The 16,716-nt window shown below is 42.7% G+C and overlaps 1 long non-coding RNA gene and 1 pseudogene across 1 annotated transcript; both read left to right on the top strand.

Moving 5' to 3' along the window:
• Window positions 1-2,268: 2,268 nt before the first annotated feature.
• On the top strand, window positions 2,269-5,452 carry LOC149985093 (uncharacterized). The gene is made up of 2 exons (XR_016490966.1): window positions 2,269-3,763; window positions 3,881-5,452. It is a non-coding gene; the product is annotated as an uncharacterized LOC149985093 (long non-coding RNA).
• A 3,181-nt stretch (window positions 5,453-8,633) lies between these two features.
• Window positions 8,634-12,177, top strand: LOC149985092 (granulocyte colony-stimulating factor receptor-like; annotated as a pseudogene).
• The last annotated feature ends 4,539 nt before the right edge of the window (window positions 12,178-16,716 follow it).

Genomic DNA, 16,716 nt, shown 5'->3' with positions numbered 1-16,716 from the left:
CCTATCCCAAACAGGTTAAAAAACAAAGCAGGTTTTGGCCTCTTACATGTTAATGTCAGAAGTCTACTTCCAAAATAAGACATGATTAGAATATGTGCCAAAGCGACAAATGCAGACGTAATGGTTTTCTCAGAAACGTGGCTAAAGAAAACTGTGTCAAATAACTTGATTTATATTGATGGGTACATGTTTTTTTAGAACGGATCGCATGAGTAAAGGAGGGGGAGTTGCAATTTATGTGAAATCCGAGTTGAACTCCTCTGAAATTCTCTGGATTGCCAAACATTTTCAATTGCTTGCGGTTAAAGTGAACATGTATAAGGACCCCTGCATCACTATAGTCGGCTGCTACATACCGCCCTCGGCTTCGGGAAAAGCACTTAACTCTCTGATGTCCTCCACAAGCTAAATGCTATTTTTGGAGATTTGAACTGGGACAGACTTACGTCTGTATCGGACTCTTTTAAAGAACTGAGTGACTCTCTGAATCTCGTTCAATTAATTAATGAGCCTACAAGACTGAATAGCAGAGCACCTAACAAATCAACGCTATTGGACATTATTCTAACGAATACCCCTCACAAATACACATCGATTGGGATATTCTGTAATGATGTCAGTGATCACTGTGCAATTGCTTCTGTTAGAAATACAAAAATGACCAAAGCCAAGCCCCATTATATTAAAAAAAAAAACAACATTTTAGACAGTTTGATGAGCAAGCGTTCTTACATGATCTGTACCATAATATTGACAGAGTAAGTCTGATTCCCGATGTTGACACTGCCTGGGACAATATTTACATGAAATTTGTGTCGATTTGTGATAAGCATGCCCCTGTGAAGAAATTTTGAATAAGTGGAAGGGACAATCCCTGGTTTTCAGATAACTTGGCAGAATTAATTAGAACGAGATATCTCTTAGGCTCAAGCTAGACATACAAATGTTCAATAAAATTGATCTGGTGTGTTAGAAATGCCGGGGACGATTCTGTTCTCAGTCCGCCACTGCATTTAATTAAGCACATAGTTTTGTCATTTGAATACACAACGGAAAACAATCACTTTAGGCTTAGGAAGGCATGTTCAATATGATGCTTGGAGTCTGAACAACATCTCTCCAAACACTCAGAATATACTGCAAACAAAATACATTATTGAAGTGGCATAACTTAATAAAGCAAATATTTTGTAATATTGTCAAACTTAGATAAACAAACATTGATACAGATGAACAAACATACCTTCTCACAACACTCGACCACACCCCAAACATTTCTTCAAAAAGACTGCATGGTCCCCAAAATGGTTGCCTTCAGAGAAATCTTTAAGAGGTGCTTTTATATGCCTACATTTGACAGAATGTTCTATGAAAGAGCTCAAAACAAAACCATTTCAAGTAATGCATGGATATCTATAGATAACATAATAATCAATAATATATATTTGACAGTCTTTACTTTCCAGCTCTAAAATGTACATTTTGTCCTCCACAAGAGTTGGATTAGCTTGTCCTTTCTTTGAAGAGGACAGTGACAATTGACACCTATGATCCTCCAAATGTGAAATACTTAAAATATAATAATAATCTTTATTTCAAATAGTTTGACAAATGTATTCATCTCTTGTGGACAAACGCACTGTCACGTTCTGACCTTTATTTCCTTTGTTTTGTATTTATTTAGTATGGTCACGGCGTGAGTTGGGTGGGCAGTCTATGTTTGTTTTTCTATGTTTTGGGGCATTTCTATGTTTCGGCCTAGTATGGTTCTCAATCAGAGGCAGGTGTCATTAGTTGTCTCTGATTGAGAATCATACCTAGGTAGCCTGGGTTGTACTGTTTGTTTGTAGGTGATTGTCTATGTTGATGGCTTGTTTCAGCGCAGCTCGCATTAGCTTCACGGTTGTCATTTTGTTTACTGGTTTTGTATAGTTTTCAGTGTTCAGTACTTTCTTGATTAAAGATTGACCATGGACACTTACCACGCCGCATATTGGTCCTCTGATCCTTTTCGCCTCTCCTCTTCAGATGAGGAGGACGACCGTGACACGCACTGAACATCAAGCATCTGACTAAATTACGTGAGATTTTCCTTCTGGGTTTCCAAGATAACTTAATGAGCAATCTCAAGACGTTTAACTTGACTTCCCTATCTCTACTGTTATGGGCCCCACCACCCCACGTCATGTTATCTTTCTGTATATGGTGAATTCAAAATAAGGATGTGGCTGGCTGTTCAACTCAAGTGGCCCTGGAACCTGAGCTCCATTCTGCCACTGTTCCATCTGATCCTGTCTACACCAGAGTCGGATGACAGTCTTTCTGGGTGCCGGGGCTGTGTGGTGAGGGGTGTTGCTCTCTAATTGATTTTCTTTATCACTGAATCACTCTACCCACCAAGCCTTTCCTTCTGATTCACCTGCATCTAACAGAAGAGAGGGGGGAATAGATCACAATATCTGTTGTTGGTGAGTGAGTTTGAGAAGCTCCAATTAGGAAATTGAATCTCCCTGTTCAACTTTGTGGATATGTCAAATGATTGAATATGATTTAGTGTATATCATCAGTATTTGTATCTAATTTGAAATGTTTTGAATCCAAACTGATGCCATGACCTCTGACAATTATACAACAATTTTGGCACTACTAGCTGATCTGCCCTCATACCACTTATACTCTTTTGGAATATTAATGGGAAAAAACTATATCTCATTCTGGGACAGGTATAACATGTTTATGTGCTGTGAATATACGCTAAAGACGATGTGAAAGAGATTATTTTCCTCTTTCTGACCTTTTGTTTTTATGACAAATTATTACTGATTGTGAGGTCTACTGTCTCAGGTCACGTTCCAGCAGAGAATATACCTCTAATGGAAAATTAAAGGACAGATTGTCAAATAAGGATTTGTACATATCTCTCTGTTCACCACATTAACTAAAAGTACAATTGAAGATTTGCAGAGAAATAGTCATAGCTTTAACTTTGTTACCCTGTTAGAGGTTATTGCCTAATTGAGAAAGAGGTACTGTTGTAACATTTACCACAATGGCTTAAGAGAAGAACATGCTTAAGGAGAGACAGAGGAACAAGGTATAGAACATGTTGAGATGTTGTTCTTGACTCCATTCTATCTTTATCACACATCCATTACACAACAACGGGTGTCAAAATCACTGAAACAGTAAGATGCTTTTGTGAGAATGTGCCAGTATAGGTAGTTTGGGAAACAACCTTTTAGGTCACAAAAGTCCACCTCATAAATGACATAAAATCCAAAATCCAATCAAATCCAAAATCCATGGTTATAGGCATTCCATAGAATAACCATGGCATCTAAAGGTACTCAAACATTTACATAAATTAAGCTTGTTTATTGAACATTCTGACATTTGTATTACACTGATAAGTTAGCCTATAGATGGAAAATATATCATAACCCTGCTTTCCTTTAATGGAAAATAGGAAAATGGCATTCTCATTTGCGTTCAAATGTAATAACTTTTTTCTGTCCATCTTGCTCTAGGTCTCTCGTTCTCCCACACTCTGTCTGTCACTCTCTCTCTCTCTCTCTGTCACTTTCTCTTTCTCTCAAGGCAGCAAGGCACATTTAGGAGCCGAAGGCAATTAGCACCCTGCAATAATAATTAGGCGAAATACTGCAAAGGAGGAAGAGCGAAGTGGAGGCCTTTATGCAGACAGCTGATAAGCAGTAAATAGAAGAAGACTTCAATGGCCTCGCATCATGCATCCACTACATAGGTGCGTCCCAAATGTAGAGTGTACCTGAATACAATCCAGCAGCCCCCAGTCAACTCCCAGAAGGGGACAGTCCCACATGACAGACAGGAAATAACCATCCTCTCTTTTTCCTCACAGAACATATGTAAGAACATACACAAGCATGACCTGAGGGAATCAGCTGATGGCCACCTTGCCATTGGTGACTGGTGCACTCATCTTTAGACTTTAGAATCAAAGTCTTTAAGTAATTAACACATTTCCTATGACTGTGGAATTGTGAGTATCCCAGTGTTTGCTTGCTTGTTTGTTATAGACAGCTGTCTAATCTTTTTTTTTCCCTCGTAATTTCCGTGTCAGTTGTGTATGATGCATCTTCTCTCATGTCAGCTTGTAGTGTCAAACAGTATGTTCAACAGTATAGTCATTATTGTTTCCATTGCTATTTATACACTGTTGTCCATCAATAACAGCCCCGGAATTTCAAATGTTGTTTTGATTCCATTGAATGCAATGTACTTTCACCCTTCTTCAAAATCAGTCATTTCACATCTTCCCCTCTCACAGGTTTGTATCGCCATGGCATCAGCCTGGATTACAATGTTTGCTACGCTGCTGCTGGCATTTGTGAATGGAGCGAAAGATGTGTGTGCCGTCTTTGTAATAAATAACCTTCTCTAAATGGCAACACCTTGCCAGCAGTAGCAAAGACAATAGAATAGACACTTCACATCCCAATGTATTAAAAATGTTGTTTTGAAATGTAAATCTTGAAAATATCAATGTAATTTGAGTTTCACTGAGACATGGGAATATAGGCAAGAAATATGGAGCTGTATCTCACAATAAGTAATTTATTTGGTGGCTTAAAGAGCCCTTTTTCCACCTCCCTCAATGTTGCTGATGAATTGATCTGCTCTTGGCTCTCTTTCCTTTCCTGACAGAGGTTCACACATCTCCATCTGTGCGGGTACACACTTCCACCCCTGTGGTGGCCTTGGGGTCACCAGTGACTGCCTCTTGCGTCATCAGAGATGACTGCCCCCTCATAAAGGGACAAGCCGTTCACACTGTCTGGCACCTCAACCAACTCTTTATTCCCAGCAGTTCTGCAGCAGCCAATGAGAGTGGTCGGATCTCCACAGTTTTATATTCTGTGGCCAATCAGTGGCTGGAACTCAAGTGTTTATACCTAGCTTCACGGACACCAGTGGATATCTCACGTGCTGTGTCCTCCACACCTTCCCGTGCCAGATCGTAGGAGCAGTGGAGATAAAAGCTGGATGTGAGAGATTTTTTTCTTTCTTTTTTTCTTTCTTTGTTTATCCCTGTTCAGTGGTGTGCTGTATGTATAGTCTACCATAACTCCATTATCATTCAGAGTAAGTGTCACGTTCTGACCTGTATTTCCTTTGTTTTGTATTTATTTAGTATGGTCAGGGCGTGAGTTGGGTGGGCAGTCTGTTTGATTTTCTATGATTTGGGGGTTTCTATGTTTCGGCCTAGTATGGTTCTCAATCAGAGGCAGGTGTCATTAGTTGTCTCTGATTGAGAATCATACTTAGGTAGCCTGGGTTTCACTGTGTGTTTGTGGGTGATTGTTCCTGTCTCTGTGTTTGCACCAGATAGGACTGTTTTTGGTTTTCGCACATTTATTGTTTTGTTAGTTATTTCATGTATAGTTCCTTCATTAAAGAACATGAATAACCACCATGCTGCATTTTGGTCCGCCTCTACTTCACCACAAGAAAGCCGTTACAGAATCACCCACCACAACAGGACCAAGCGGCGTGGTAACGGGCAACAGCAGCGAAAAGAGGAATGGACATGGGAGGACGTTTTGGACGGCAAGAGTATGGACTATACTACGTGGGAGGAGATAGACAGGTGGGCGGTCAACCCAGGGAGAGTGCCGGAGCCCGCCTGGGATTCGCTGGAGCAGTGCGAAGAGGGGTATAGGAGAATGGAGTTGGAGAGACAAGCACTGCGGCGCGGAAGGAAGCCCGAGAGTCAGCCCCAAAAATGTCTTGGGGGGAGGCACACAGGGAGTGTGGCGAAGCCAGGTAGGAGACCTGCGCCAACTTCCTGTGCTTACCGGGGGGCTAGAGAGACCGGACAGGCACAGTGTTATGCTGTGAAGCGCACGTGCGGTACATTCCAGCTCCGCGTATCGGCCGGGCTAGAGTGAGCATTGAGCCAAGTGCCATGAAGCCGGCTCTACGCAGCTGGTCTCCAGTGCGTCTCCTTGGGCCGGCTTACATGGCACCAGCCTTGCGCGTGGTGTCCCCGGTTCGCCTGCATAGCCCAGTGTGGGCTATTCCACCTCGCCGCACTGGCAGGGCGACCGGGAGCATGCAACCAGGTAGGGTTGGGCAGGCTCGGTGCTCAAGAGCTCCAGTGCGCCTGCACGGTCCGGTCTATCCGTCACCACCTCCACGCACCAGCCCTCCGGTGGCAGCCCCCCGCACCAGGCTGTCTCTCCGGCTCATCCTTACAGGGGCTCCCGCCTGTTCAGCGCTGCCGGAGCCTTCCTCCTCTCCAGCGCTGCCGGAGCCTTCCTCCTCTCCAGCGCTGTCGGAGTCTCCCGCCACTCCAGCGCTGCCAGAGCCTTCCTCCTCTCCAGCGCAGCCGGAGTCTCCCGCCTGTTCGGCGCTACCAGAGCTACTCAGTCCAGCGCTGCCAGAGCCTTCCTCTCCAGCGTTGCCGGAGCTTCCCGTCTGCCCAGCGCCATCTGAGCCACCCGTCTGTAGGGGGCCGCCAGTCAGCTGCCAGTCAGCCAGGGGCCGCCAGTCAGCCAGGGGCCGCCAGTCAGCCAGGGGCCGCCAGTGCCGCCAGTCAGCCAGGGGCCGCCAGTGCCGCCAGTCAGCCAGAGCCCCTCTGCCCAGAGGAGCCAGAGCCCCTAAGCCCAGAGGCGCCAGAGCCCCTAAGCCCAGAGGCGCCAGAGCCCCTAAGCCCAGAGGCGCCAGAGCCCCTCAGCCCAGAGGCGCCAGAGCCCCTCAGCCCAGAGGCGCCAGAGCCCCTCAGCCCAGAGGCGCCAGAGCCCCTGCCCCTCTGCCCCGAGCAGCCGCCCCTCTGCCCCGAGCAGCCGCCCCTCTGCCCCGAGCAGCCGCCCCTCTGTCCCGAGCTGCCCCTCAGTCCATTGAAGGGTCGCCATGGTTAGAGAGCCACGGAAGCGGACAATAAGTCAGACTAAGACTATGGTGAAGTGGGGGCCACGTCCAGCACCAGAGCCGCCACCGCGGACAGACGCCCGCCCAGACCATCCCCTATAGGTTAAGGTTTTACGGGGTACTGTCACGTTCTGACCTGTGTTTCCTTTGTTTTGTATTTATTTAGTATGGTCAGGGCGTGAGTTGGGTGGGCAGTCTATGTTTGATTTTCTATGATTTGGGGATTTCTATGTTTCGGCCTGGTATGGTTCTCAATCAGAGGCAGGTGTCATTAGTTGTCTCTGATTGAGAATCATACTTAGGTAGCCTGGGTTTCACTGTGTGTTTGTGGGTGATTGTTCCTGTCTCTGTGTTTGCACCAGATAGGACTGTTTTTGGTTTTCGCACATTTATTGTTTTGTTAGTTATTTCATGTATAGTTCCTTCATTAAAGAACATGAATAACCACCACGCTGCATTTTGGTCCGCCTCTACTTCACCACAAGAAAGCCGTTACAGTAAGGGATATCCCTTACCCCACATAAAGATATTACAGATGGGGACCATGGTAAAGACTGACATTTCTTTATTTTATCCCCCAAAAATGTAAATGTTGGAATGAAAAAATGCAGGTCTGTCTTGCAGTGCCACACCTCCCTGAGAAATCTAAGTATACTGAACATAAAATGAGAATAAATTCAAATGTTTTTAAAGGTAGACTCAGCGGCTATTGAGATGAGCGCGCGATGCAAGACTTCGCTCTCACACGGTCACACACAGTATCTGCGCATGTGCACGGGTTCGCCTCACGCTGCTACAGCGTGGTAGCCACAGGACCAAAACAGCTGTGAAGTTGAGCCTCTTAGTTATTGCAGAAATTGACCCACAATGCTGTTTACTTTCTGCATCTACTTCATGTCGCTGAGTCTACCTTTACATGTTTTAAACATACGCTTCACCTCAGATAAAGAATAAAAACCTGAACTGATAAAAACAGTTCTGAAGATTTTATCATTTGCTGTTCCAAAATCAAATTAAATGTCATTTTAAAGCTCTTTTTACATCAGCAGATGTCACAAAGTGCTTCTACAGAAACCCATTCTAAAACCCCAAAACAGCATGCAATAAGATGTAGAAGCATGGTGGCTAAGAAAAACTCCCTAGAAAGACAGGAACCCCCCAGGCTCTGAGGGGGTGAGCGCTAACTAACTTTAACATTGTTGTGCTCAACCCAATAATTGTTATTTCTATAGTTCCAGCACCATAAAACCTTAGCTGCCTGACTAACCTTACCAAACTGGAAACACTCTCATGCCAATGGGACCCAGGACAGAACACCCACCTGCCCACACAGTACACTCTTTACACTGAGATCAGGTAACAAGTGGCTATTGGTAGAGAACAAGTGAATATGTTGTATTTTTTAAATATACATTTAAATGTCAAATGTATATTGTAATTAGGATGCTATTTATTAAATGCTTTCTTGGACAATCTAGCTACTTTGCCCCTTAGGGCCACTGTACTATAAACGCCTGCATGTGTGTGGTGGTTATCCGAAGAGAACCTGTTTAGATGTTACTTCAAAGATACTTTCTGTGGCAACCTACTAATATCACTATGCATAGGTGTGGAGGTTATCCAAAGAACTTAAAGTGGAAGATGCATAACTGTTATTTGCTCAAGAAGTTGTATTATTTCTTCATCTAAACAGGGATTTACCAGAGAGCAACACTTACGTGATGCCGCCAGGGGTACATCACTACAGTATACCACGTACTGGTTTTGTTCTCTTCTCAGAGATAGAAATATATGTCAAGGTGGTGAATGCCTTAGGTCAAGCCACCTCAACACCTTTGCTTCTGGAGCCAATGGAGTCAGGTAAGAAAGTAATGATTTGGGCTGTGATTTACAGGATATGGTGTCCATATTAGGACAGCCTCAGTCACACGGACTTGTTGTCACTTGTGACTCTGAAGCTGTCTTAATACAGACACTGTAAAGACAGTTATTCTGAAGCTCACTGTATTCTTTAAACCTAAAAGACAGAACCTTATGTACAAGTACTTTGTGGCATTGTATTGAGATGAAGCTATTCACATCATAGGAGTTCTAATATAACTCTCATATTGCAGCCAAGTTTGACCCTCCAAAAGTTCTGAAGGTCCAAGCAGAGCCAAACAGATATGGCTGCCTAAGGCACAGCTGGGGTCTCTCTGAACAGCAAGCGTGGGTGACCATTGTGACCTTGGAGGTGCGACTGAAAACAGCAAACAGCAAGCAGTGGAGTGAAGAACCAGTAAGGGAATGTCCATTTCCTAAGTGTCCACATACTGCAAGCGTTTGAACAAAAATGATTTGGATTAAACAACATTAACAATAAATGATCATACCAACTGTACTAGGTAACCATAAAAATGATTACATTACTGTGTGTGTGTGTGTGTGTGTGTGTGTGTGTGTGTGTGTGTGTGCGTGTTAGGTCCCAGTGCCCCGCTTAATGCGCCAGAGACCCATGGAGGTGTGTCGTCTGCTCCACGGGACAGAAACAGCAATACTGCAGTCACGCTTGAGAGGGGTATGTCCTGCATCAGTTCTGTTTAATGTAATGTCATTTATCACTCCCATGGTACAAATCTTTTTATCTATTTCTTATTCTTCCATTCATTGGGCTTGCTTTTCACTCTATGCTAATGAAATGACCCACATTTTCTAGACCACTTTTTACAGCTCTGGTAGAATGTATGTATTGACTATGTATTTTACTAGCTCTTTGGTAGTGAATTTCTAGCCCACACCTGTCGAGTCTGGAAGAATTCTCCTCTTCTCCTCACACAACTGAGAGGCACAGACATTTGATGAGTTTCAAAATGGCCACTTCTGCTTCTTTTCAGCTCCCACCGGACCACGCGACTCTTGGATGACGGTATCTAGGGAACAGAGGCAAAAACATCTCGGGGTATACTTGTTTTGGAAGGTAAGAACAACACACAGAACACACTCAAACTTGACACGTCACAAACGTGAATATTTCCTGTGATAGTGGTACACAACTTGCCTTTCCTCCTTCATCTCCTTTCTTCCTTTTGTAGCCATCGAAGCAGTTCCATGCCAGTGGCAAGATCCTGTTTTGTGTTGTCTCGCGCCAGAGAGACATATCTCTTTATACACAATCTTTTAGCATTTTGTTCATTAGTCCCCTGTCCACTGTAAAATCCCAATAGCATGTCAGCAGTAAACTAAATATCCCTGTTGCTGAATTCCAAATCAACCCCTACACCCTAGGCACTCCTGTAGATCTGAGAGGATTGCATATATATCAGCATTATGGTAATAGCTTCATCTGATTGGCTGGGTAGAAATATTTCATCCACCTATGCAATCCTCTGATCTAGGCTAGGGGTCAATTCAGAAATTAGAATTTAGGTGGTGTTCTGTGTGTTATGTCAGCATCCCAAACACCCTATTCCCTATATAGTGCACTACTTTTGAGTCTTATGTGCACTATACAGGGAATATGATGTCATTTGGGACTCAATCTGTGTCTTTAAGCTTACCTGTGACATATTGTGTGGTAAATGTCTGCATCTGTCCCCAGTTCTGGCAGCAGTCTCTGACGTCAATGTCCTTCCTCATGATGAGAGATCACTACTGGTCCAGTGGACAAGCATACATTCATCCAGTGTCACAGGCTATGTGGTGGAGTGGAGGCCATTGTGGAAAATGGACCCTTCCCTCATCTTGTTTGACCACATTGACAGGAATCAATCCAGCACTCTAATATTAGGTATGGTTTATGTCAGTTATAAGGTATACATACATATACTGTGGTTTCATTCACCTGTCATGTCTCTAGTTCTGTGTTAGAAGTTTGTTGGAGGACTATGCACTTATTTTATATGCAATTCTCCTGGCTGCACAATTAATTTATCTGCAGGGACAATGACGTTTTAATTGAATTGCATCTACGGTATCAGCTTGTGAGTGTGTTCTCTAGTTTGTTGTTTGGGTTGATTTGTGCAGACCTTTTCTTTGCAGGATTTGTCCACATGCTATGAGCTTAAGGACTTGGATCCACTCTTATCTCTTTCTTCTTGTCTACAGAGAGCATCGAGCCATACAATCCCTATGGGATCTCTGTCTATCCTAGGTATAAGGACGGAATTGGCCTTCCTCAAACCGTCGAGGGTAAACACTAACCCTTACACCTTGGACTTTGTACGATCTTTACAATATCAAAAGAGGTGTTGCAGGCTTCCTTTGAGTCAATGAGGTGCGAATCAGCTGCAAAACATACTGATGAAAGGTGGCACAATGCTTCCCTCTACTGGAGACATAGAGCAAATTACACCTCTGCATTCTGCTTCCACCATTTACTATAAGCTTAATATATTCTATTTATATCAAACACCTACATTGTAGCTCTTTGTCAGCATGACAATACCAACAAATCAGAACACTATTAGGTTTATGGCATTATGTAATTGATATGGTAATCGCCACTTTTTTTCTTGCCATTTAATCCATATAGTCCTCAATGTTCTCTATTGTTTCTGGAAGCCCCATCTGCCGCCCCAAATCTGAGGGTGCGGGAGACGTTGCATTCTCGTATTGAGCTTACCTGGGAGGAAACTCCGCTATGCCAGAGGAATGGGATCGTGCGGAGCTCCCAGGTCTTCTACTGGGATGAGCAGGAAAACACCAAAGGTGGAAAGATGCTTATTGCGATGCTGTTGATGATACAGCTATAGATGATGACTGACAGTTCATGCAAAAGCCTTATTTTGCCAGGCTGTCATTGTAAATAAGTATTTAGGTCACACTGTATATGGATACTCTAGATGCTCTACAGATGGTCATACGATCAACAAACTTGCTGTTGATAAGCAACTGCTTTCTAAGGTTGTGGTTAGGTTTAGAATAAGGGTTAGGGTAAGGGCTACATTTAGGGTTAGGATAATGGTTAAGGTTAGTGTTAGAGCTAGAGCTAGGTTTGAGGTTAGATAGTTAGCGGAGCATCTACAGATGGACTATCCAAATAAAGTGTTTCCAGAGTTTATTCCCAACTGACTCGCCTGGTTAAATAAATAAACATGTCACCTCAAACTGCAGTTGCTGTGTCCCTCTTTCACAGTTGTGACTGCTGAGCTGGGAAAGAGGAGGGTGGTTCTAAGAGAGCTCGACCCTTCCTCCTCATACAAAGCCTTTATTATGGTTAGCACAGGTGGCGGGAGTCTGAACGGGTCAGAGGTTACCCTCAAAGCTGAACCAATGGGTTGGTATTAGAATTTTGTCAATAAGAGTAAAGTGCTTTTAAATGCAAGTCATATGCAGTGTTATTTGAGGACTAGTCTCGCTTGCCAAACTCATGGCGCTCCACCCTATGTGAGGTCAGATACTGTATCAGGAAATTGTCTGAAACATATGTCCTAAATCTAAATGCATATATTTTCAGATGCCTTTGCTATCATCTTGATAGTTATTTCCTCGGGTGGTGAGCTCTCATTGCTCATCATTATCTCAGTTCTGGCCTGCTTCTCAACACATGAACGGTGAGAACTCAACATTGACTTCATGTCAGTAAATACTTGTGTGTTTGTGCTATTTAAAAACAATACAAGTTTCTGTTCCTATCGGAATGTTGAAAATGTGCTTTTGGCCCAAGATCCACATGGAGCTGATGTTCTGGTGTTTTTACAGTCTTATGTCCAACAATGAAAATGCAACAAAAAAATATATATTATTATATTATGTCTAAGCTTCTAAGGCAGGGATCCCCCAACTGTGCCAAATTTGGGCCACGGTTGGTTTTATTTGACTCCCCAAGTTTGAGCAAAAAAATAAAAAAATACATTTAATTTTTTTGCATTTTCATTGTTGGACATGAGACTGTAAAAACACCAGAACATCAGCTCCATGTGATTTTAATTTGGAAATCTTTTCCCAAGTATTCCCGTGCACAGGGGTGCAACTTTCACTGGGGACAGGAGGGTCATGTCCCCCCCACATTCTGAAATATCAATTTGGTCCCCCCCAATTCTATCATTGCAATGTGGTACAAAAGAGTGGCTGCGGTGGACTTTAGGACCATGCAGATTCCTCTGAGCAGTTGGGAAGACAAGTTTTTTTCAGTGCAATGTGAGGTTTTTTTTTGTTTGGCAATGAAACGTCACTGATCTGTCAGTTTCCCTAGCTAATTATCTACTTTTCACACTGACACAGTAACAAACAGCTTATGCTTTAAATGCTTCACTGTCATGGTGCACAGTAGAGGTCTGTGGGAACGATCTCGTCATCCCACTCCCACCTGTACCTGCTGGCTTTCTGTCCAACTCCCACCCCCTACCAGAAGAACTGGTCCCAAACCCAGCCATGGTCTCAGCAATTTTGCGACCTTTCGGCAATATCAAATGAGCAAAAATAACTTAAGATAAAGGTTAAATTCACAGAAGTTCTCACATGGCCCTTATATTGTATTACAGGGCTAAATCAGCCAATATACTAGATGAGGTTTGAAGAGAGCAGAGTTGGAGAGACTTACACTTTCTCTTGAGCTATTTATAAAGCCTACCTTTTAGGAGTGGGAAGATTTTCAGACAAAGAAATATGGGAAATAAATATTTAGGCCTATTTCTAGGAAATGTAGTAAACTATAGCCTATTCATAGGCCTATTTAGGAGGTACATTTCCTTGGAAAGATAACTGCTCTGTGCTTATCCCCTCATGCATAGGCTATAGCCTACTCTATTTGAGACCAAACGCGCACCTGATCTCGTAGGTATGGCTACTGAACTGAAAGCAGCAAGAATGACTGACAGCAACACTTGCTACGTTTTGCATAGGTCTATTGGAAATTGCCTATCTTTTAGGAGGCCGATTTGCAGGCAAAGACAAATAAATAGGTAATGAATGTTTATTGAAAATGAAAAGGCACAAAGCTCGCTCCTCATACTAGCCTAACCTATATGCACCTTGTGCTCTTTCCTTTTCAATGAGGATTACTTTGTTGTTATTGTACTTCGACTCACATTGGCTGAGCGCCCTCCACACCGTTCCATTAGCAATATTTATTTACTCTCACTGTGGTAGACTACAGTCTAATTGGATTTAAGTACATTTCATATTCAAGTTAACTGCCACGTGATTCTCCTGCCATGTAGGCAGCCTACTCTATTTCAGTTAGACCACACATACGAGGCACACTTGAACTCTCATGCCCAACTAGAAGAGGCAGGCTACTGAAGTTGAAGCAGCGAACACCGAGTGTGTGAGTAATGCAAAAAAACATGTCCTTTTCATACAGTAGGTAGACTAACATTTCCAAATAAGCTTTGGGAGAACAACAATATTTTCATCCCAAAGTCATCTGTCTGACCGCCCGCTCCTGTCCGCAGCATGAAAAATGCTGACCACGCAGCAATGATCTCTGTCGGGACCGCAGTTCCCAGTGGGATGTAGCCCTCTAGTGCAGTCAGTACACAACACTAACCTCATCATATCTAAGCAGGATCAGACAGCCAGGGAAGACCCGTCTACGGAGCTCAGGAGAATTTCGCAGCATATTAACAATATCAGTGAACGATACAAAGTTCCATCTGGAATTGATGGGTAGACCTACAGTAGCTACAGAACAGCATTTAAAGCTTAAAGCTACACTCTGGGATCTGGTCATTTCAATTATTGAAACATTGATTCTATTCTTGGATAATATCATGTATAAATGTACACCAAGGTCATTCTTTGTCATGCCTCATTTTAAGAAGATCAGATGGTGACAGTGGACTCAGCAGGGTCAGGCAGCCAGGGAAGACCAGTATGTGACAGAGGTGAGGTACATTTTTGCAGATACAACATGTGCAACAAACACTGGACAAGCCAGATGCTATTTTAAGGCAGTCTAACAAACCTCCAACGTTGATTTCTAAACTGTATCAAGGGTTGATAGAGGCTTTTCTCAATGACACAAAACATGTAAAACAAAGATGTGAGGGAAACCTGGTAGAAACTATTGATGATGATGAATGGATACAGATATGTTTGAATGCCCAATCATGTCCGTATCATCTCAGACATAAATTGCTGCGGTTAACGAATGTACTGTACGTCGGTGAAACTGAATTACATGCACTAAGATATGTCATTTGACTGCTGGAGGTGTAAAACACAAAAGGGGACATATTGAACCAGCCTTCTATATAGGTATGTGTATGTATATATGTGTATATGTATGCATATGTATATGGATATACTGTATCCATTTAACAAAAAAAGATATGGGGTATTGGAAATGATGCAGACAATTACATTGATGGAAGTAACAAGGCTGGCTGCATTCTGGCAAAGAGTATGTTATTTTATCTCAGCATGTCTACAGATTGTCCCTTATTGTTTTTGTTTGCTTGGAAATGTTGATTCTGATGCAAAAGTCTTGTGAAGGCTGGCTGAATTCTGGCAAAGAGTATGTTATTTTATCTCAGCATGTCTACAGATTGTCATTTCTCCTTGTTTTTGTTTGCTTGGAAATGTTTATTCTGTAAACTGTTATCTGAAGGAACTGTGCAACCAAGCATTTATAGCGGCTAAGAAACGCAATAATGAATGTTTCACTAAGATCCTAAAGCTGAGTGGGGTGTGTTGGGTTGGGGCGCTGCAGGGCAGTGGACCCTTAGGGACAGGATGGGGCGACCCTGCTATATTGTGTGCAAGTAAAAATAGTTATTCAGTACTATTAGTCCTATGAGATGAATTATATGGAAGATTTGCTGATTATGTGTTTGAATGTATAGTTGAGGTATGTGTTTTTTTTGTTCTTGTTTCCAAACCTTTCCCTTGGGAATGGAAAAAAATTTAAGGAGTGAACTGTGGAGGAAATTGTGTTGGGAGAGAGTTGCGTTATTGACTAGACAGGCTGCCCGGGCAGGCTGGTTGAAATTTGATATAGAGGATAACAAAGACATTTATTGTATTTTTTCAAGAGTTGTTCATTTGTTAGGCTATTGGTTAAAGGTGCAACACAATATTTATTATTGAATGACCTTTGATCTCATTCAGTCTTATTCATCACGTAACCTTTTCATGTGTGAGTTCCAAATATCTCTAACGGTCGCCCCAGCGTGAGTTGTTTTGTGCACGTGATGTCAGAATGCAGTCACTGTTCCAAAATGTGATAGTTTCGCACAGGACAATTATCCCGCGCTGCCTGCTAATTATTTATAGGCTGTTTCAACTTGTGAATTTCAATTTTTTTTCTAACAAGTTGTATTTTCTGAACAACAGTATGAATTGAGGTGTGTTCCGCCTACTTATTACTATACATAGAAGTAGCCCATTTCACTGTTGCAGGCAATTTATGTTTGAGGCTTTACTGAGCCGGACAAACTTCTCTCTTCAGGAGAGCCCAAGGCCAAGCACTTTCCCAGTGTTTCTGCAGATCAAGCATGCAGACATTTGCGCAGTCTTGCACTAACTTTTTCCCTGTGGCATATTCTCTGGCTGGCGCTCGCATTGTTTGCTGTTTTCCTTACAAATAATAACTTTGGATATGTGTGCATTCCTATCAAAGTAGGTACCTTATTTTCTGTATATCGTGTTGTTTCTACTCTAGCATACTGTATATATGTATAGAGCATATAAAACAGACGAAACTCATCTTGTCTCCTCTTATTATCTTTGGTTGACTCTAAGAAAAAAAAACATAGTGGCTTGCACCAACTACACATCTGCGGATTACTACAATTTTTAGAATGTGTTTTATTCAATTATTTTGATAAATGGTGAGCTCACCCGTGATGTGATGAATTGTAAATAGTAATTGCTATTAGATCA

The sequence above is a fragment of the Oncorhynchus mykiss genome, chromosome 2 (genome assembly GCF_057628025.1).
Source record: "Oncorhynchus mykiss isolate SJ-2025 chromosome 2, ASM5762802v1, whole genome shotgun sequence".
Classification (NCBI taxonomy): Eukaryota; Metazoa; Chordata; class Actinopteri; order Salmoniformes; family Salmonidae; genus Oncorhynchus; species Oncorhynchus mykiss.
The sequence above is the reverse complement of the archived record's forward strand: the minus strand, read 5'-3'. Positions and strand labels throughout refer to the sequence as shown.